The 22338-nt window shown below is 42.6% G+C and overlaps 1 protein-coding gene across 1 annotated transcript in view; it reads left to right on the top strand.

The window, feature by feature from the left end:
- LOC145390987 (arylsulfatase H-like) overlaps positions 1-22338 on the top strand; it is a gene marked incomplete at its 5' end in the record, with an annotated part of 228267 nt that overhangs the window by 6596 nt on the left and 199333 nt on the right. The window lies entirely within an intron of this gene.

The raw sequence follows: 22338 nt of genomic DNA, 5'->3' as shown, positions 1-22338 counted from the left end.
CTTTTAACCCAATCCAGAACCCTTTGCGCGCCGTAAGATGTCCCTCATCACTTTAAAACTACGGTTGGAGTGACGAAGAGGTTGCTTGTGGGAAGAGGTTGTCTAATACTACAAGCTCTAATCTCTTAATTAAAACCGAATTCGCCATAAATATCTCCAGGACACTGATTCTGTGGCAACACATGATGTACACTCACGCATACTAATTTCTGCTCAGGGGTTACCCCTTCCTTTCCCCTTGTACCCTGGACAGAGGGAAGGGGGGAATCGGAAACAAGTCTACCCCACCTTCAGCCCCCAACTCCCCTACCCTTCACCTCCAGCTGCCAGTTACTGATTAGATGCAGATTTTCTCATGTCCCGTAAACTTGGCGAAACTGTCGTCGCACACACTTTCAACGGCCAAGATTTGGACTGTATTTAAAAATAAAATATTACCATATTGAACTGCATTCTCAAATTGAAAATATGCACCATCATGGCAATCCAGTGTCGTCCCCTGCACGATTCTGGGTTCCAGTGCTCGCCTTTTCGCTTTCCCCGGCTCTCTCTCTCTCTCTCTCTCTCTCTCTCTCTCTCTCTCTCTCTTATATTATTCTTTCACTCTTTATTTTCTGGGGGTGTGGGTTGTTATTGTTGTTGTTGTTGTTGTAAGATTCGTCCAACTAATGACAGTATGGACCCGGGCTCAGGGTGGAGAGCCTACCGGGGTTCTCTGATGGTAATCGTGGAGCGTCCTCTACGAGGAACTGCTCGGGCTGGTTATTTTTTGAAATAGTTGAGGATCTGTCTCTTTGAGACATCCTAGGAGTATATCTGGGTCAAGGGCCGTCTTGATGATGTTGATCATTTCTTCTCTACCGATAGTCTTTCGAGAAGTGAGGTGATGGTCAGGGTCTGTGGACGTGGAGAGTGTAGTGCCGTCAGTATCCATCTCGGCTGGAGACGGTGGTCTAGGCTGTTTCTTCATCCTCTTCTTCAATGACGGTGGTGGCGAGGGAGAGGTACGTGTCTCCTTGTTGGGCTGGAGGTCAACGACAGCAGCAGGAATTGGTGAGGGGGAGGTATGGTCACCTTCGTCCTGAAGGATGGAAAGGACGGGAGAGGTGGCCCTTCCCTCAGCTGCTGACGGCGGGCGGTAATTATCGTCGTCTGTGGTGTCCATGGGCGGGGCAGAGGTGGTGCAGGAGGAGGCAGTCGCTCTGTTTATAGGAGCGTCGAGCTGCAGCCTTTTCTGCGGTGTTGTGCGGGGTTTGGGAGGCTGCAGTGTGGTGGTATGATGCTCCTGATGAGGGTCTGGCCGAGCATCACGAGCGAAGCTCTGAGGAATGACAAGGCGTGGCAGACCGTTCTTCTCAAAGATCAGGGGAGTAGAACGAGCAGCGCCGCCTTATCATCGCCATAGAACGCCTTCGCCGTCACAATGCACATAGCAACGATCGTTTCCACATCTCCAAAACATCGGGGATCCTCCGCCCGGCTACTTCGGGCCGAGGGGCGCCGCCGTGAATGGGCAACGCCCCTCACAGCAGCACCTCCTGGCCCGGTAACGCCCTTAGCCTCGGGACCCTTCGGTGTCTGGATGATGTGGAAGATGATCATCTCGCCCTGGCCCAATGAGAGCGAGGGGCACCATGAAGAGTGAGCAGGAATCCTGGAACGGAGCACGAATACATCGGCACCAGTATCCTGGCGCCGAATGAACCCGTACACCGCCCTCATGCTGTACCATTTCACGGTGTCTTTGATGGACTGCACTCCTCCTTCAGACTCGGTACTGCTGGAGTTAGCCCCCCCTCAACGGGTCGTAGACTGGAGCCGTAGAAGAGGCCATGGTGAGGAGAGGAGGAGATGTTGCCGCCACCGCTGCTGGACACGAACTGGGTGTGGGTACCGCAGTGGTAGAGCTTTCACCCCACAGTTGGGGGAATGTGAGTTCGAATCTCCTTCCACTTACTACTTTCATCGGGAGTCGTAGTGCGCTCTTGTCACCTAGCGTGGCTACATAGTTTATAAAGGTTTAGCTTGGGATACTATACTTTCCCCCTTCACTCTTGCTTTTTCACTTTATTTTTTCAATTTCTGCGTCTGTCTGTCTGTCCCTCCCTTTTTCTCAATTTTTCTCACTAATCTTGACTGCCTCGTCCCCCTACCCACTCCCACCTTTAGGCCTAATCAGTAGTCAGTTATACCATCAACGCTTCTCTAAATGCATCGTATGAAGGCAACATTTATCACACGTACACACACTGATGATGGCAAATATTTCCCATTCACTCCTGCGTAAGAATATAATTGATACACAGTTTACAGACCTACAAGTGCGCAAATTTGCACTATTTTGTCTAAAGCACCCCGAGTTTGAATGGGATATGAAAAGATTTTCTTCTCCAAGTAATTGTGCCAAGCTTAAAAGCATCATACCTTACTTTGTATTGTTACATAGCCTATGATTTCATCATCCTTTGTGTAATTTTAACGGACAGTTGCTGCATGTTTGATCACGAGCGTGTTCTGCCTCAGTCCCCCCCTTCTACCGTTATAGTAGAGTAAGTCGTTCTCTCTGTTGTCCAGAGCGGGATTGTGAACTCTATGTCCCCATGGCTTTCATTTGCGCGTCCTTCTTACAAGCTTTATCAAGCTCTGCTGGCCCCTATATAATGAGCTCAGTCTCTGCATCTTTGCCACTTAGATCTGCTCCTCATTTTGTTCACATCTCTGTCCTCCCCTGTACAGATATTATTATTGTGAGTTTTCAAGAAATCTCCAAACATCTAGCAGCTGTGTGTAATTTGAGTATAACTGTTGTATTTTTTTCTCGTACTGTATAGCATAAGTTTAATTTGTAGGCCTAGTGAAGTTTTTTGTAATTCATGTAGGGTTCTTTATGTCAGTCATTTTTGATAATAGTTTGTATCTGTAATAATTTATCTGGCATTCACTGAGTATTATCTGGTATCTCATTTTATCAGGGCTGACTTAGATAAATTTACTCTTGCTAATTTCGTGTTAATAGAGGCTATTGCAGTTAACCATATATTTAACCTGTTTATTTGCCATTACATTATCCTTATGAGTCCTGAATGTTTTGTTGTTAGTTTGAGCATTAAACTTTAACTTGTAATATTACCTAACTCTTTTGTTTTGAACCTGGAACTTTACGGGACAGTAGTGATTTTTAGCATTCTCACTTAAAGTGTACATTATCTTTCTCTGTTCCGTAACATAAATTTGGCGACCTCGCCAGGATATTCAGGATATTATCATAATGATATTGCTTGATATTTTGTGACTGTTACTTATTAATTATGTCTACTATTACTACACTTGATGAAGCCAAAGATTTTTTGTCAAATGTGCAAACAGTGTGTGATATAGAAAACAGAACAAAGAATGAACTTAAGCTTGTTGCTCAACAATTGGGAATTGCTGTTCACTCTCATCATTCTAAAGATCAAATTGTTGACATGATTAATGAAAGCTTGTTTAATGTAACTCCTCCAAATGAGCAAACGCAGATTGAATTAGCTAAGTTACAGCTAGCCCTGCAGGAGTCTCGTGTTAAGGAGGCTGAATTTCAAGCACGTGCTAAGGAGGCTGAGTCTCAGGCTAAGGAGGCGGAATCTCAGGTTCGGATTCAGGAGGCACAGATACAGGCTCAGGCACAAGTTGAACTTGCCAGGATTCAGGCAGACCATGAGTATCGCATGAAACAAGGTGGAACTGGATCATCTAGCTCTGATGATTTTGATGTGGTTAAAAATGTTAAACTTGTCCCTCCTTTTAATGAATCTGATTTAACAAAGTATTTTCAGTTGTTTGAGAGGGTAGCTACAGGTTTTAATTGGCCTAAGGAGTATTGGCCAGTACTCCTTCAAACTGTTCTCACCGGTAAAGCTCAAGTAACTTATGCATCTTTGCCTCAGGATCAGTCTGATAATTATGATGTAGTTAAGAGCTTGATTCTTAAGGCCTATGAGCTTGTTCCTGAAGCTTATAGAGTAAAATTTAGGACAACTTACAAGCAAGATAAGCAATCCCATGTTGAGTATGCAAAAATCAAAGAAGATTTGTTAGAGCAGTGGTTAAATTCTAAGAATGTGGATTCTGATTTTGACAAATTTAAGCAGATGATTTTGCTGGAGGACTTCAAAGGTGTATTAGTAAAGATGTAAGCCTATATCTTGATGAGAAAAGAATAGATAATTTGTCTGATGCTGCAGTTTTAGCTGATGAATATGTTCTCACTCACAAGAGATATTCTAAAGAAAAAGGGAAAGCTGAGAGTAAGTACGTTGCCTCTACTCAGAGTACAGGTAACAGGAAGGAGAACAAAGATGATGTTTCTCAGGAAGTAAATACCAGCTTCACCTCTAGATTTCAGAAAAGTAAATGTACTTATTGTAGTAAGCTTGGTCATACTACGGAGAGATGTTTCAGGAGACAGCGTGATGTGAACAAAAAGGAGTCTTTAAATATTCAGTCAATTGGTCTAGTGTCCACTCTTGAGAGTTCCCAGAATTCTTTAACTGAGTTAACTGAACCTGCTTTGAGGGGTAACTTAAATTCTCATGATGGAGCTCCTCTTTTGAGCAGTAACGTGGGTGACACTCTCAAGAGTTCATGTACTAATTTCCTGTCTGAAGGTTTTGTAAGTCCTCTGGACAGTAATGAAAGGAAATCAGTTCAAATATATCGTGATACAGGTGCTTGCCAATCCCTTATGCTGACCAGTGTTCTAGGCTCTAATGTTAATTCCTCTGATGAAACTGTAATCTTACAAGGTGTAGGGAATAATTAATTCTCTGTCCCTCTCTGCAGAGTGAATTTAGAGTCTGGTTTTGTTAATGGTTCCGTTATGGTTGGGTTGGTTGAGACACTCCCAATGTCAGGTGTAACTTTCTTACTTGGAAATGATATTGGTGGAAGTCAAGTGTGTCCAGCTCCTCAGTTGTCTAGTGAGCCAGTGGCTGTGTCCCAGGATTGTGATGTCCCTGATGTGTTCCCTGCATGTGCTGTCACTAGGGCTAAGTCTAAAGTTACTGGTGATTTAGAGGATAATGATGATGATGATGTTATCCTAGCTGACACTTTTCTTGCTAATCTGGACCACTCACCAGATGAGGCAGTACCCGTAGTGTTGATAATTTGTCTCGTCAAGAGTTGGTTGAGTTGCAGGTTGCTGATCCTGAGTTGAAAGGTCTAGCTAACTCTGCTTACAGTGAAGAAGAGTCAGCCGGTGCTTCTACTTGTTATTATGTAAAGTCAGGAGTACTTATGAGGAAGAGGAGACCCCCAACAGCATCAGCCGACTGTGAATGGGAGGTTGTACATCAAGTTGTCATCCCTCGTGTTTGTAGGCAGGATATCATTAGAGTGGCTCATGATTCCAGTTTGGCAGGACACCTTGGAGTGAGGAAGACTGTAGCACGCATTTTGAAACACTTCTACTGGCCAGGTATCTTCAGGGATGTTTCCTGGTATTGTAAGTCTTGTCACACCTGTCAAGTTGTGGGGAAGTGTAATCAGACCGAAAAGGTTGCACCTCTAGTTCCCATTCCTCCTTTTGAGGCGCCTTTCACCCGTGTGTTGGTGGATATTGTGGGCCCTCTTCCTAAGACTTCTTCAGGATTTTCTTATGTGTTGACCACGATTGATATGGCTACTCGTTATCCTGAAGCCATTCCACTTAGAAACATCTCAGCAAAGAACGTGGTTAAGGAAATGCTAGGGTTCTTCACAAAGTTTGGTCTGCCCAAGGAGGTACTGTCAGACCGGGGCGTTGGAGAGATATCATCAAACGCTCAAATCGATGCTCAAGAAATACTGTTTGGAACATCAGAAAGACTGGGATAAAGGTCTTCCATTCGTTGTGTTTGCCGCAAGAGAATCTCCAAATGAATCACTGGGCTTCTCACCTTTTGAACTACTGTTTGGCCATGAAGTAAGAGGACCCCTTAAGTTACTCAAGGAATGCTGGCTGTCGGAGGAAGATGACGTCAACCTGCTGGAGTATGTGATGAAGTTCAAAGAACGGCTGTCCACTGCTTTACAGCTGGCGAGAGAGAATTTAGGAGCTGCTCAGGAGAAGATGAAGACTTGGTATGATAAGAAGTCCAGGTTACGCCACTTTCAGCCAGGAGATCAGGTTTTGATTCTGCTACCAGTTCATGGGCAACCTCTTCAAGCCAAGTTTAGTGGCCCTTATTTCGTGGAGAAGAAACTCAGTGATGTCAACTATGTCATCGCCACACCAGATCTTAGAAAGAGCAAGTAACTATGTCACATCAACATGCTAAAGTTATATCACAGGCGGGACGAAAATAATCCAGTCTGCACTGTAGCTGTTCCACCCGAGTCTACAAGTGAAGTTCTCCCATGCAGCATGAGCCTGAGTGATAGTTTGGGGAAGAATCCTGATATCATGAATGATCTCCAGACTAAACTTTCTCATCTACCTCCCAAGGAAAGGCAGGAGTTTTCGGCATTACTGCTGGAGTACCCGCAAGTGTTCCGTGCCACTCCAGGAAGAACCACTGTGTTGATGCATGATGTCGATGTTGGAGACGCAAAGCCAATTAAATTGCCTCCTTACCGTGTGAACCCAGTGAAAGTTCCTCTCATCCAGAAGGAGCTTGGCTACCTGTTGGACCACAAGATGATTGAGCCCTGTCAGAGCGAGTGGAGTTCTCCTGTCACTCTAGTCCCTAAGCCAGGTGGGTCACAGAGGCTTTGCATCGACTACAGACGTGTTAATCAGATAACTAAAATAGACACTTACCCTCTCCCTCATGTGGAAGATTGCATAGACAAGATCGGAAAGGCTAGGTACATAAGTAAGTTTGATTTGTTAAAGGGATACTGGCAAGTACCTATGACTGAACGTGCTAGGGAGATCTCATGTTTTGTAACACTAGGAAAGGTTTTTGCATGTTCTGTAATGCCGTATGGTATGAAGAATGCACCAGCCACATTTCAGAAGCTCATGAATGTTGTAACAGAGGGTTTGGCAGGGTGTGTTGTTTATATTGATGATGTATTAATCTTCAGTGACAACTGGAAAGATCACCTATGCCATGTCAGTAAATTTCTTGACCGTTTAGTTCATGCTAATCTTGTAGCTAATTTATCAAAGTGTGAGTTTGGTCAAGCTAAAGTTCAGTACCTTGGGTATGTAATTGGTGATGGACATGTTGCACCACCAGGAGCTAAGGTTCAGGTTATAAGTGATCTTCCCAGACCTAAAACTAGGAAAGAGCTACAAAGATTTTTGGGAATGGTAGGTTATTACAGGAGATTTGTTCTTAGCTTTTCAATTCTTGTATCACCACTTACAGACCTACTGAAAAGGGGAGTTAAATTTGTCTGGACCGATAACTGTGAATCCTCTTTCAACAAACTTAAAGCTATTCTATTAAGTCAGCCAGTGCTCGCTACTCCAAATTTTGCTAAGCCTTTTAAGATGGCTGTTGATGCAAGTGATACAGGAGCTGGGGCTGTTTTGCTGCAAGAGGATGATCAGGGTATTGAACATCCTGTATCTTATTACAGTAAGAAGTTCACTACACCTCAAAAGAACTACTCAACTATTGAGAAAGAGCTTTTGGCCTTGATTTTGGGTTTACAGCAGTTTTCATTTTATTTGTGTTCTGGTTTTGACCCCATAGTCATTTATACCGATCACAACCCACTGAAATTCAATAGTAAGTTTAAAGATAAAAATCAGAGATTAACAAGATGGAGTCTACTTCTTCAGGAGTATTCATTAGACATACAACATGTCAAGGGGAAAGAAAATGTTATTGCAGATTGCTTATCTAGACTTTAGACAGATTGTTTTAGAGTAATAAGAAATTTCCTTTGTAAATTTCTTTTTTCTTTGTGGGGAGGTGTTACATAGCCTATGATTTCATCATCCTTTGTGTAATTTTAACGGACAGTTACTGCATGTTTGATCACGAGCGTGTTCTGCCTCAGTCCCCCCCTTCTACCGTTATAGTAGAGTAAGTCGTTCTCTCTGTTGTCCAGAGCGGGATTGTGAACTCTATGTCCCCATGGCTTTCATTTGCGCGTCCTTCTTACAAGTTTTATCAAGCTCTGCTGGCCCCTATATAATGAGCTCAGTCTCTGCATCTTTGCCACTTAGATCTGCTCCTCATTTTGTTCACATCTCTGTCCTCCCCTGTACAGATATTATTATTGTGAGTGCTCAAGAAATCTCCAAACATCTAGCAGCTGTGTGTAATTTGAGTATAACTGTTGTATTTTTTTCTTGTACTGTATAGCATAAGTTTAATTTGTAGGCCTAGTGAAGTTTTTGTAATTCATGTAGGGTTCTTTATGTCAGTCATTTTTGATAATAGTTTGTATCTGTAATAATTTATCTGGCATTCACTGAGTATTATCTGGTATCTCATTTTATCAGGGCTGACTTAGATAAATTTACTCTTGCTAATTTCGTGTTAATAGAGGCTATTGCAGTTAACCATATATTTAACCTGTTTATTTGCCATTACATTATCCTTATGAGTCCTGAATGTTTTGTTGTTAGTTTGAGCATTAAACTTTAACTTGTAATTTTACCTAACTCTTTTGTTTTGAACCTGGAACTTTACGGGACAGTAGTGATTTTTAGCATTCTCACTTAAAGTGTACATTATCTTTCTCTGTTCCGTAACAGTATGTAAAAGTTTGATCAAAGGAACCGTTCCATCTCATATAACTGAGTGACAGGGCTTATAGCACACAGCCATACTTCTGGTCCTGGATGAGGAAACAAGTGCCTCAAAAAAAGTATGCTGCAGTGGACATTAATACAGACTCTAGCTTCATCTTTATCAGCCATATTCCAAGAACTTTGTAATGGCCATAGTGATATTTCATAATCTTATTGTATATGGTCTGTTCACTGAGTTCATAGTTCATGTCGTGAACAATTGTGGATGTGGTCAAAGTCTGCTAGTTTGTGGAAAAACCCTGTATATATTGAAATTAATACCATAGCAACGACCAAGGAATAAGGATGTTATATTCCCCTGATAATCATCTTCAAAATGTTCCTTATTAATCAATGGGTGACAAAGACAAAAGTTTTTTAATCAATATAAGTTTAATGCTATATTTAGGACGTTATGTAATAATACATAATTATAAACATAGGAAACCTGGATTAGTTCATTCATTCATTCATCATCTAATCCTATGTCGCCCCACTGAGGTGCGTAGAATCCCAGGGCTATACAAGTTGGTCCCGACATTTAGGATGAAAGTGACCAGCCCCACTCATTCCGGAGTAGATTGAGCCTGCCATAGTTTATATCCAAGGGGTGAAATGCAGTTGCATGAAACAAAATGCAACCAGTTTTTTTTTTTTTTTTATGCGAGGAAGAAGGAACCAAAGGCCATGAGCCTGCAGTAACAGTTCCCTCAAAGAGAAAAACAAAATACAATAGAGAGCCAAATTCAAGATCTGATCATTTTGAGATGCCTGGACACACTGCGTTTGAAAGACTGGAGATCATAGGCAGCAGGAAATACAGACAGAGGGAGACAGTTCCAGAGCTGACCTGTTGCATAAATGAAAGACTGGGAGTAACGGTTAACTCTTGCATTAGAGAGTTGGACAGAAAAGGGATGAGAGTTTGCTGCCAGACGGGTGCTACGCGCCCGTCGTAGAGGTGGAGGAATGCAAGCAGACAGTTCAGAGGAGCAGTGACCATTAAAGTAGCGATAGAAAAGAGATAAAGATGCAACAGTGCGGTGAAGAGACAGAGGTTGAAGGGAGTCAGTAAGAGGAGGAGAGTTAATGAGACGAAAAGCCTTTGACTCCACCCTATTGAGAATGGCTGTATGTGGGGAGCCTCCCCACACATGAGAGTTGTACTCCACACAGGGGCGGATAAAACCCCTGTATAGAGTCAACAATTGTGCAGGGGTAAAGAAAGAGCGGAGTCGGCTTAGCACACCCAATCTCTTGGAAGCAGATTTTACAAGAGATGTAATATGATCTTTCCAAGATAAGTCCCGAGTAAATGAAACCCCAAGCATGTTCAAGGATGATGCAGGATTAAGCTGAATATTATTAAACATTAATGGGTATACCTGTGGAAGATTTTGTCGGGTTGATAGGTGTAAGAACTGAGTCTTAGATGCATTAAAAACAACCATATTATTTTTACCCCAATCAGAGATACGAGCCAAGTCAGACATTAGGTGTGCCATAGCCTCATCCCTTGTTTGTTGAAGGAACTGTTGAGATGGGCGTTGCGGGAACCGAATGGAAAGGTGAAGGGTGGAGTCATCAGCGTATGAGTGGATAGGGTTAGATGTTCAGCTTAGAAGGTCATTGATGAATAAAAGGAAGAGAGTTGGTGATAGGACAGAGCCCTGAGGAACACCACTGTTGATAGATTTTGGAGAAGAACGATGGCCACCTACAACAGAGGCTATAGAACGACCAGAAAGGAAGCTAGCGATGAAGGCACAGATAGAAGGATAGAAACCGTAGGAGGGCAGTTTGGAAATTAAAGATTTATGCCAGACTCGATGGAAAGCCTTTGAGATGTCAGGTGCAATGGCAAAGCTTTCGCCAAAGTCCCGAAAGGAGGATGACCAGGAGTCTGAAAGGTAGGTGAGAAGATCGCCAGTGGAGCGTCCCTGACGGAACCCATACTGACGATCGGAAAGAAGGTTGTGATAGGAAAGATGCCTTAAAATGTACCTATTGAGAATTGACTCGAAAACTTTTGAAATACAGGACGTTAAAGCAATTGGACGATAGTTGGAGGGTTGGGAGTGGTCACCCTTCTTTGGGACTGGCTGAATGAGAGCAACATTCCAGCAAGAAGGAAAGGTACAAGTTGACAGACAAAGGCGAAAGAGGTTGCCTAGGCAGGGTGTAAGCACAGAAGCACAGTTCTTGAGAACAACAGGAGGGACCCCATCAGGCCCATATGCCTTGTTAGTACTGAGGCCAGTGATGGCAGAAAATACATCAACTGAAGAAATTTTAATGTCAGCCATGAGGAAGTCAGAGGGGGGAAGTGATGGAGGAACAGCACTGGAATCGTCTAAGGTGGAATTGGAGGAGAAAGTTTGTGCGAAGAGATCTGCTTTATCAGTAGAAGAAATAGCTACAGAACCATCAGAGAAGAAAAAAGGAGGGAAGGATGATGAGGTAAAGTTGTTAGAAAGATTTTTGGCAAGGTGCCAGAAGGAGCGGGAAGAATTCGAGTTGGAGAGTTGAGAGCATTTAGTATGGATGAAATTATTTTTAGTAGAGCGAAGAACAGACTTAGCACGATTCCGGGCAGAAACGTAAAGATGATGTGATTCAGAGGTGGGTTGGCTCCAGTACCTTTTGTAGGCCCTCTCCTTGTTGCGGACAGCATTAGAACAAGCGTGATTATACCAAGGCTTTCTTGCACTAGTCAAGAGGATATGAGAAAGAAATATATGCTTCCATGCCTGAGAGAATAACCTCCGTAATGCGCAAGGCATACTCAGATGGCTCCCGGCCACGGAAGCAATAATCATTCAGGGGAAAATCAAAGAAGTACTGCCTGATGGCCTCCCAGTCCGCGGCTCCAAAATGCCACAGACGACGTTTCCCTGGAGGGTCCACAGGCCGTACCGGAGTGATAGGACAGGTTAAGGTAATAAGGTTGTGATTGGAGGAGCCCAATGGAGAGAAAAGATTAACAGAGTAAGCAGAAGGATTAGTTGTGAGGAAGAGGTCAAGTATGTTGGAGCTCTCTCCAAGGCGATCAGGGTTACGGGTAGGGTGCTGTACAACCTGCTCTAGGTCATTAAGGATAGAAAAGATGTAGGCTTGTTCAGCAGGTGGATCCGTGAAAGGAGAGGAGAGCGAAAGGTGGTGGTGAACATTGAAATCTCCTAGAATGGAGATTTTAGAGAAAGGAGAAATGGATAGAATGTGTTCCATCGTAGAAGTAAGATAGTCGAAGAATTTTTGATAGTCAGTAGAATTAGGGGATAAGTAAACAGCACAGATATATTTAGTCAGAGAATGACAGGAAAGCCGAAGCCAGAGTGTAGAGAATTAAGAAGAATCGAGTTCAGGAACACGAGAGCAAGATAAGTCGTTGCGTATATATACACAACAGCCACCTTTGGCTTTGAAATGAGTATAGAGAAAGTAGGAGGATACAGAAAAGGGTTTGCTGTCAGTTGCCTCAGCCAGCTGAGTCTCTGTCAGAAAAGAAGGTGAGGTTTAGAGGAGGAGAGGTGATGCTCAACAGAGCAAAAGTTAGAGGAAAGGCCGCGAATGTTGCAGAAATGAAGAAGAAGAGAGTCAGACAGTGGTCCCAGGCACCTCGAGTCGTCATCAGGAGAGGGGCGGATGGTGGGGGCACCCATGGTCCCCCCCCCTGGGGACTCCGAGGCCGTGTGTTGTGACGCCATGATTTTTTATTTTCGGAAAAGGAAGTGTAGTGTGTACTGTGCATGTAGTTTGGTGTAGATAGTTAGAGAAATTTGTACTGGAGAGCATGCTGGCCTACTCTCTGTGTAACTGAGACACTGAAAAATTTCAGTAAAGGGGGATGGTCAGGAACTAGTCCTGAGGGCTGATGAAACGGGAGCTCCAGCACTCCCTGTCATCAGCTTTCCATCCACCTCGGGAGTACTGCCCTGCTCGACTGGTGCTACAGTCTACTCCTTCCTCTGCATCTGTTACATGTTGCGGTCGTGTTGGAAGAGAATCCACCAGGCGGCTGCAGATGTCAGGAAGTCGACGTATTCCTTCCCACACTTCCTCTGCTTTTCTCATTATTGATGCTTTGTTTTTTTCCTCCACCTTCCATTCTTGCACCATTATACGCCACAGGTTTTCTATTACATTACAGACACATCCCTTAGGAGTCCACTCAATAAGTCTTATTTATGGGTGGCGTGTAAACCAGTCTCTTACTACCTTGCACGTATGGACTGGTGAACAATCTTGAAAGAAACAGATGGGGTTGGGCTCAGGAATAGCATATGCTTGAACGTTGGGGAGGAAAGATGTTTTTAAGATATTAATGTATTCCTCGCCATTCAGACGGCCATCAGTGGGGACGAATTCTCCTGGGCCACCATACCACATCCAGCTGTGAAGAGAAAATGTGACCCTCCCACTCCTCGTCCGCCTGTAGATATTACTGGCATGAAAACGAGTGTTCGCCATTCGCCAGCACTGTCTGCCTCGTGCAGAAACTGAGATGAAACACCTCTCATCAGAGAAAAAAAACTTTTCTCCAAAAGTCCAACCCATGGTGAATATTTTGCTGGGCAAATGTCAGGCAAGCTGCTTTATTCGCATCTGTAAGTGTTTCTTTCACAGCGGAAACATAGCACCATAAGCCAGATTCCACGAGGAGGTGCCTAGTAGTGGATGGGTGGCAAGGCATGGGCACATCTCTTGTCAGTGCAACTGCGGTCGTTAATGGAGTATTTCTTGTGGCCTCCACAAGCCTTTCATCGTCGTCACCAGGAGTAACCCTTGAACAGCCAGGTCTTGGTCTTGTCAGGACATTTCCCTCTTCCTCATAGCGTTGTATCCAAAGTTGGACAGTTCTTCTGCTGATGCCCAAACAATGTGCTATTTCCGACCTGGATGTGCCACCAGCATGGACACCAGCTATAAGGTATCTCCGAGTGATGACCTCTGCTCTGTTCACCAGGGTGCGTGGGGCCCGTCCTCATCCTCTTCCTCTTCCACCCATACCTAGTACGAGGAAAAGTATATCAATATGAACACCCTGTGATATATTCACTCAGGCAGAAACTTATCTACAATGATCGTGGGTATGGTGGCGATAGGGGTCAATTATACACACTGAAAAGATAATACGGGGCCTGTTGAGGCCTAACAGATTGTGGGGTGAACCATGCATGCACAACATATAGAGTAACCAAAGGAGTTTGTAGGGTTAAATAGTATAGGCCTATACGTATGATAGTTAAATGACGTGGAAAAGTTGATATAAATATATATTTTAAGTTAAATATCATGTATACCATTGAAACTTAGGGTAAGTGACTTTATGCTGCTCATGGAAGCCTTTAGAAATCTGAACAAGCCGTAGTCTCTGTCCAGGAGAGCTTGTCACTGGAAAACATTATGAAATGCACAGTATATAATATAGGTCATACAATAGTAAAATATACTAACATTGTTAATTCGTGAATGTATATATACAATATACATGAATGACGTAAATCATATTCAGTAAAAAATATGGAAAGTTGAATGCTGAACTTACAACACGGAACTATAAAGTCCCAACTCTCTTACCCGTCAAGTGATCTGAATGTTACTGGTGCGGGCCTTTGAAATACTGCTCCCAGCACGGCATCGCCCAAAGGTTACATGAACACCGAAACCTCGGAATCGACCGTCATTTGTTAGAATGACCATGTTTGTAGTCGCCATGATGTCAATGCAAAATTTAAGTCTAGATCGTGTGTGTGTGTGTGTGTGTGTGTGTGTGTGTGTGTGTGTGTGTGTGTGTGTGTGTGTGTGTGTGCATTTTATAAGTCCAACTACCCAGATGTGTGAACTGGAACGGTCACTCCGATAACAATTACAAATATTGGTCTGGTGGTCTCCATCGAGACTTGGCACACAAAGAGAAATACAATTATGAAACATTAGCTTTCCATACATCTGACCTAAGTGTTTTTGATACATGTTGGCTGCATACGATACACTTAAAGGAACGGTGACGGTATAACTGACTACTAAAGGTGAGGTGGGGGTGAGGCGGGGAAGACTTACAGTGAGAAGGAGACAAAGAGCGAGACGAGAGGGAGAGAAGCAGACAAGAATACGAAAATTGTATAAATTTAAAATGAAAAAGAGTGAATGAGAAAAGCAAACTGAGAGAGAGAGAGAGAGAGAGAGAGAGAGAGAGAGGCCCCGGGGGAAGTGAAAAGGCGAGCACTGGAACGCAGAATCGTGCAGGGGACGACACTGAATTACAATGATGATGCATATTTTCAATTCGAGAATGCAGTTCAATATGGTAATACTTAAATACAGTCCAAATATTGGTCGTTGAAAGCGTGTGGGACGACAGTTTCGCCATGTTTACAGGACATGAGAAAATTTGCATCTAATCAGTAATTGGCACCTGCAGGTGAAGGGTGGGGGAATTGGGGGCTGAAGGTGGGGTAGACTTGTTTCCGATTCCCCCCTTCTCTCTGTTCAGGGTACAAGGCGGAAGGAAGGGGTAACCCCTGAGCAGAAATTAGTACTTGTGAGTGTACTTGGTCTCTTGCACTTGACAACACTGACGTACAGGTTTATTAGATCCTTGCAACATATATTGCACATAGGTTAACTAGTTTTTTTTTTTATGCAAGGAAGAAAGAACCAAAGAAGCCCACAAACCGTTCCTTCCAGGAAAAAAAAATATATATATATATAAAAGAGCCAAATTCAAGATCCGTTCATTTTGAGATGCCTGGACACAATGCATTTGAAAGAATGGAGATCAGAGGAAGTAGGAAATACAGACAGAGGGAGGCAGTTCCAGAGTTGACCTGTTGCATAAATGAAAGACTGGGAAAAACAGTTACTTCTTGCATTAGAGAGTTGGACAGAAAAGGGATGAGAGTTTGTTGCTAGACGGGTGCTATGCGCCCGTCGTAGAGGTGGAGGGATGCAAGCAGACAGTTCAGAGGAGCAGTGACCATTGAAGTAGGAATAGAAAAGAGATAAAGGTGCACAGTGTGGCGAAGAGACAGAGGTTGAAGAGACCCAGTAAGACGAGGAGAGTTGATGAGATGAAAAGCCTTTGACTCCACCCTATTGAGAAGAGCTGTTTATGAGGAGCCCCCATGCACATGAGAGTTGTACTCTACACAGGGACAAATAAAACTCGTGTATAAAGTCAACAATTGTGCAGGGGTAATGAAGGTGCGGAATCGGCTCAGCACACCTAATTTCGTGGAAGCAGATTTTACAGATGTAATGTGATCTTTCCAAGATAAGTCCCGAGAGAATGAAACCCCAAGCCTGTTCAAGGATGATGCAGGATTAAGCTGGATATTATTAAACATTAGTGGGTACTCCTGTGGAAGATTTTTATGAGTTGATAAGTGTAAAAACTGGGTTTTTGATGCATTAAAAACAACAAGACTATTTTTACCCCAGTCAGAGATTTCGAGCCAAGTCAGACATTGGACGTGCCCTAGCCTCATCCCTTGTTTGTTGAAGTAACTGCAGAGTTGGATGTTGTGGGAACTGAACGGAAAGGTGAAGGGTGGAATCATCAGTGTACAAGTGAATAAGGTTAGATGAACAGCTTAGAAGGTCATTGATGAATAAAAGGAAGAGAGTTGGTAATAGGACAGAGCCCTGAGGAACACCACTGTTGATAGATCGAGGAGAAGAACAATGGCCATCTACTGTACAACAGTGGCTATAGAACGACCAGGAAGGAAGCTATACATGAAGGCACAGACAGAAGGATAGAAACCGTAAGAGGGCAGTTTGAAAATTAAAGATTTATGCCAGACTCAATCGAAAGCCTTCCAGACTCAATCGAAAGCCTTTGAAATGTCAAGTACAATGGCAAAGCTTTCGCCAAAGGCCCAAAAGGAGGATGACAGAAACCTGAATGGTAAGTGTGAAGATCGCCAGTGGAGTGTCCCTGACGGAACCCATACTGACGATCAGGAAGAAGGTTGTGATAGGAAAGATGCTTTAACCCGCTGCATCCCGACTGATTTTCACCACTGACCCCCTCCAATCCCGGCAGATTTTCGATTTTTTTTTTTTTTTGGGGGGGGCTGAAACCTCCGCTTTTTATGAGAAACATTGGAAAATGTCCACGAAAGTGCTCAGCTGAGCTTATAATTGCATTATACAGGTGTCCCTCTGAATACCTGGTACTGTTTTCTGTGGGCTGTGCTTCAGAGAAAGCGTTTTCTATGGGAGGAGTAACTATTGCAAACCACTCATAAAAGGTTAGATATTTATTTATTTGGTGCAAATTTATATGTAGTACAAGAGTATTTTGGTTTTCAGACAATAATGTAGGCAATATAAGCATTGTTTCACCCACCAATCACGTCAACATACCTTACCTTCCTTTACGGTGTTGCCATCTCATCACTTCTGCTTGTTTCTTCCTCTGGCTTATTTCTTCCTTTGTCCTCTACCTCGGGACTAACTTTGGCCTTGAATTTCGTCATTGGAGAGACCGTGGTGTGACGTGTCTTTACTAGCCAGGGCACTGCTACCAGGTGAGTTGCTGAGAAAACGGCGTGCGGGGGGGAGGGGGGGTCAGGCGGGGCCAGTCAGTATCCCTGCCTGACAAGGGATAGAGGAGGTCTCCCACATATGCCTACCAAAAATCACCCGCGAAACTTGAAAAATGTGGAAATGATGGTCCTTGCAATTGCAAAACGTATGGATTTGTCATTGGGTGTCACCGTAACAAAACGTGGTGACGTATCCATATGTCAACAGGACGCGACAGGTTAAAGTTTTTCTGTTAAGAATAGCCTCGAAAACTTTTGAGACACCGGATGTTAAAGCAACTGGGCAATAGATACAGGGTTGAATGGTCACCTTTCTTTGGGACTGGCTGAATGAGAGCAAATTCCAGCAAGAAGGAAAGGTACAAGTTGACAGACAAAGGCGAACAAGTTTATCTAGGCAGGGTGTATGCACAGAAGCACAGTTCTTAACCTGTCGCATGCCAGTGCCGTTTTAAAATGGTCCGACATGATTCCGCGGCCAGTGCTAGTGCCGTTTTAAAACGGTTTAAAATAAAAAACTTCACTGTGACCGCATTTCTCAAGATTCGCAGGTAAAAATTGGCAGGCATATAAGGTAACTGTTCGTCTACCATCCCTCAGGCTGTCAAGGCCATACACTCACTCTCTTCCCCCCCTCACGCTCACTCTGCCTCACTCTGCCTGTGCCTCACCCAGTGCTGTACATAGTGAAGGCATTTTGTAAATATTTTCATGTAAGTGTAAGTTGTTAATATTTTCTTGTAAGTGTAAGGACTATATTGTGAAGTCAAGTTGTAAATATCTTCTTGTAAATGTAAGGACTGTACGTAATGAAGTCAGGTTTTACCTATCTTCAAGTAAGTGTAAGTTAATGCATTCACAGTGAGAAAGACACACAAATTGTTATAGTTGCTGAAGTAATAAGTAATCAGAAAAGTGTACTGAACATTGCCATACCTTCCCAGCATAAATACCTGAGTATTCCTTACATAGAAAACAGCTTTCTCTCACATACGTGGTGAGCATGAGGGAGCAGCTATACCTGTACACGAGTATGCAGGACTCAATAAAACTCATTTTTGAGCCTCGGTGAGCATTTTAATGGCAATATTCGTTGTTTCCACATCAAAACCTATCATTTTAGCCAAAGAAAAATTTCGAAAAATGGCCGGCACTGGGGTGACCCATAGGGCTAAAAATAGCCGGAACGTGGTGGATTAAGGACAACAGGAGGGACTCCATCAGGCCCATATGCCTTGTTAGTACTGAGGCCAGTGATGGCAGAAAATACATCAGCTGAAAATTTTTTTACGTTATTACAGTGACATCTTTCTTCGTCGTTTTTCGGTATTTTTGCCATATTCAGACAATATTATTTTTGTAGAGGTATTTGGCAGCGCAACTGATAGCTATATCCTTCATTAATTCTTTCAGTACGACAGGTCTTTCCTAACTTAAGCACAATCGTGTTTGGGCAGCTGGAACAAAAAAAAAAAAAAAAAAGTCACCACACTTATTTATTCTGCTGTTTTCAACCATGAAGGTAGCAAGGACTTAACAAATGTAGTTGAGTGAATATCAGTGTAAAAAAAAATAAAAGTCTTAAAAGTAAAATATACTGATACTGAGACACTTTTCCTGCAGGATGGTTAACCCCTTCCATCTGATCATGGAAACCAACTACCACATGATGTTATGAAACCTGAGACTCTTGAAGCTACAATGGGTATTATGTTTGATAAGTTTGTGTGTGTATGTAATTCACCGGGTCGGTCAGGATCACCTGATGGTCGTGATTGTCAGCTTTTACCCTCCCAGAAGGGAGCTGAGAGCTCATATAGTCCGATCTAAGGGCAAGGCTGTGACCTTCACACACGCACACACCCGTCCCCATGCTCAAGGGGGACAGTAACCACCCACTTCGTCAGTGAAACTTTTCGCAACCTGAGCGAGGCGCAAACTCCCGTCTACCAGATGGCAAGCGAGAACGTTACCACTGTGTGTGTGTGTGTGTGTGTGTGTGTGTGTGTGTGTGTGTGTGTGTGTGTGTGAATAAAAGCACACGAAAAGTTTTTTATCAATTTTTGCCAAATTTGGCAAAGCAGTGAGTAAACCTGTTGTTACTCGTACTTACAGTAGAACGTAAGGTCAGTGGTCTTGGTCATAAGGCAAGGTCAAACACTTACCTAGCAAAGTCACTTTAAACATTTTAACCAGTTTAATTAAACTTTGAGTTTTTTTTGCAGTAAGGCTTGAATGGAGTGATTCAGTTTCGAGAACAATCAAAGGTCAAGGTCACAAGGCAAGATTAAAGTTCGACCCCTGTTTGCGTTAACAAAACTCGATCAGTTCTGATCCGATTTTACCGAACTTGGTGAATGGGTTGAGCGTGATCCAAGGAATAGTTATTTTACTTTATCAAACAATTGGTCAAGGGACAATGACACGAGGCAAAGTCATCTTAAACAGTTCTTACCTGACTTAGGCCAAACTTGAGGAACGACTGATGAAAAGGGAAGTATAAAATATTTTTGTTTATTAGATCAACCAGTCGATGTTAAGGGTCATGCAAGAACGAAGAGTTTTACTTATGAAGACTATAAGTTAATGGTCAAGGTCACAGAGTAAGGTCAAATTTCAACCCGTGCGTCTGTTTATGAAGGAAATTACTTAAACTGGTTTTGATCTGAGTTGGATTAAGTCTGGTAGATGAATTGAGGATGATCCAAAAGGATAACTTTCTCAGAGCAATAGGTCAAAGGTCAAGGTCACATGAAAAAGTTATCTTACACAGATTTTATCTGGTGCAGACCAAACTTTGTGGAAAGGTTAAGTTTGTAACTCGGGTAAAGATATTTTGAGAACAGTCAAAGGGTAGGGTCACAGGGAAATGTTAAAGATCGAGGTAACTGGGCAAAGTCATCGCAAACACTTTAAATCTGCTTTGGAACCAAATTTGGTGGAAGGGTTAAAGGTTAAGCAAAAATGAAATATGTAATCTGATTTTGAGAGTAATCTATTAGAGTTGGTGGTCATGGGTGTTGCACTCTTTGAATGCTCCTCCTTGTTGAACGTATAATTGATTATTCTTAGCAAAGGAGTGAATATTAGCTATATGTATCCCCTCTAACACAGTGTGAAAATGATCCGTAGATTGAATAAACTCGCTTGAAGGGAACGAGAAAATAATATTAGCAATGTTCTCTGTCTTGAAAGGTTAAATTCCTTGATAATCATAACCCCTGGGGTCTGGCGTTATACAGGGACATACCCGGCCGAATTCTTAGTGGCGTAGAGGGCACTGTATACTCTTTTTACCTTAATTTAACCCAGACTGCCATCCTTTTACAGCTTACTTCACGTATCTAAATGGCAGAAAAAGGCAAAACAACGACTCTATCCTTTCCATAGCACGAGTTGACTAGTATTATATTCGTAGTCATTTATTTTAACAAGTCTCCTTCTTCAAGATGAAGAGATGGCAGTTTTAGGCCAGATTAGAGTAAAAATAGTAAACTTTCCTAAGTTACTTATTTAGCATATTACACCTCGACATCCTCTTGTATGTTAATCCCTTTTTACCTTAACTTGGCCCCGCTCTTTACCCACTTGCAGATTTTTTCGCACGACAGTGGCAGAAAAAGACAATACTCGAACTGTGCACCCTTTTCATAGAACCTTTTCGTGACTAGCATAGTATTCTAGCGTTAATCCATTGTTACAACTCAGCATTCGTGGTTGAGACGTGACAATTTAAGGGCATGTTAGAGTAAACCGACTATTCTTAAATCATTCTGATATCGACATGGTTTACATTAATAACATACGGTTCAAGGCGATAATAGCTTGTCCAATAAATCGGTAAGGAAGAGGTAACATAAATGTACAAAAACAAATTTATTTTTCCATATTTCACCTTAACATTCTCATATACATATATTTTAGTTACATCCTTCAGTTATATCTTTTCATTATCGGCATACTTTTCATTAATAACACAGCAGGAAATAATCTGGAGTTATGTGCAGATTATGTCACTAAGAAAATGGAACCACGAATATTCTAAAGCTACTCAGAAGACGACCCTTGATGTAAGGCAGGTTGGTGGTGACTGATAAGGATGGGGACTATAATGGGAAATGCCTTGAGAGAGAGAGAGAGAGAGAGAGAGAGAGAGAGAGAGAGAGAGAGAGAGAGAGAGAGAGAGAGAGAGTTTTCTTTCAGGTAGGATCAGTAGCATTACCAGACCAACCAAATCAGGCGCGTTTTAGCTAGTCGTTCTTAAATACATATGAAACTTCCACCTTTCTATCTACTTAACTTTATGCTTACGCATCTGTCTACCTGGTTATCTGTCTATCTCTCCATCTATCTATCTGTCTCTTCAGCACTCACTCAGTTAATCAGTCAGTCTATCCACCTGTCTTTTAGTCAGCCTGTCTGTCTAGATATCTATCTGTCTGTCTGCTTATTTACTATCTGTCTATCTGTCAATCTATCTATTTATCTGTTTACCTATCTGTTTGTCTTCCCATTTTTTCATATATTTAGCTTATGCAGAGCATACTTACAAAGTCATTCAAATATCTATATACCTGCCCCTGTATATCTTCCTGTGTATCCATTTGTCTATCTTTCTCCTGTCTCTCCATCTCGTTACCTATCCATCCAGATGCATATCAGCCAGACTATCTATCTATCTATCCATCTTTCAGTCAAGGATACATACAAACATCAACTACGCTATCATTTTCTATCAATCGATCAACCAGCCTATCTGTCCATCCATCTATCCATCACTCTATCTATGTTTCCATCTATATGTCTAGCTATTCATCCATCCATTCATCCATCCATCTATCTATCTATCTGTACCAACTACCTATCAACACAACTATCTACCTAAAAAAAAAAAATGTAGAGGAGAGGAAGGAAAAACAAACGACTACAAAAAATAATCCATGCGCCAGATTACTGGTGTCCTCAGTTCATAAAATATTTGTAACAGTTAAACTTGAACAGCTGTTGGTTGAAGTTTGGAGGGAAACAGCTCTGGGGAAGCGAGTTCCAGAGAGATGCAGTTCGGGA

Source organism: Coenobita brevimanus, chromosome 16 (genome assembly GCF_032717465.1).
Source record: "Coenobita brevimanus isolate Jiangsu-jjx chromosome 16, ASM3271746v2, whole genome shotgun sequence".
Classification (NCBI taxonomy): domain Eukaryota; kingdom Metazoa; phylum Arthropoda; class Malacostraca; order Decapoda; family Coenobitidae; genus Coenobita; species Coenobita brevimanus.
This window is presented reverse-complemented; position numbering and strand designations above follow the sequence as displayed.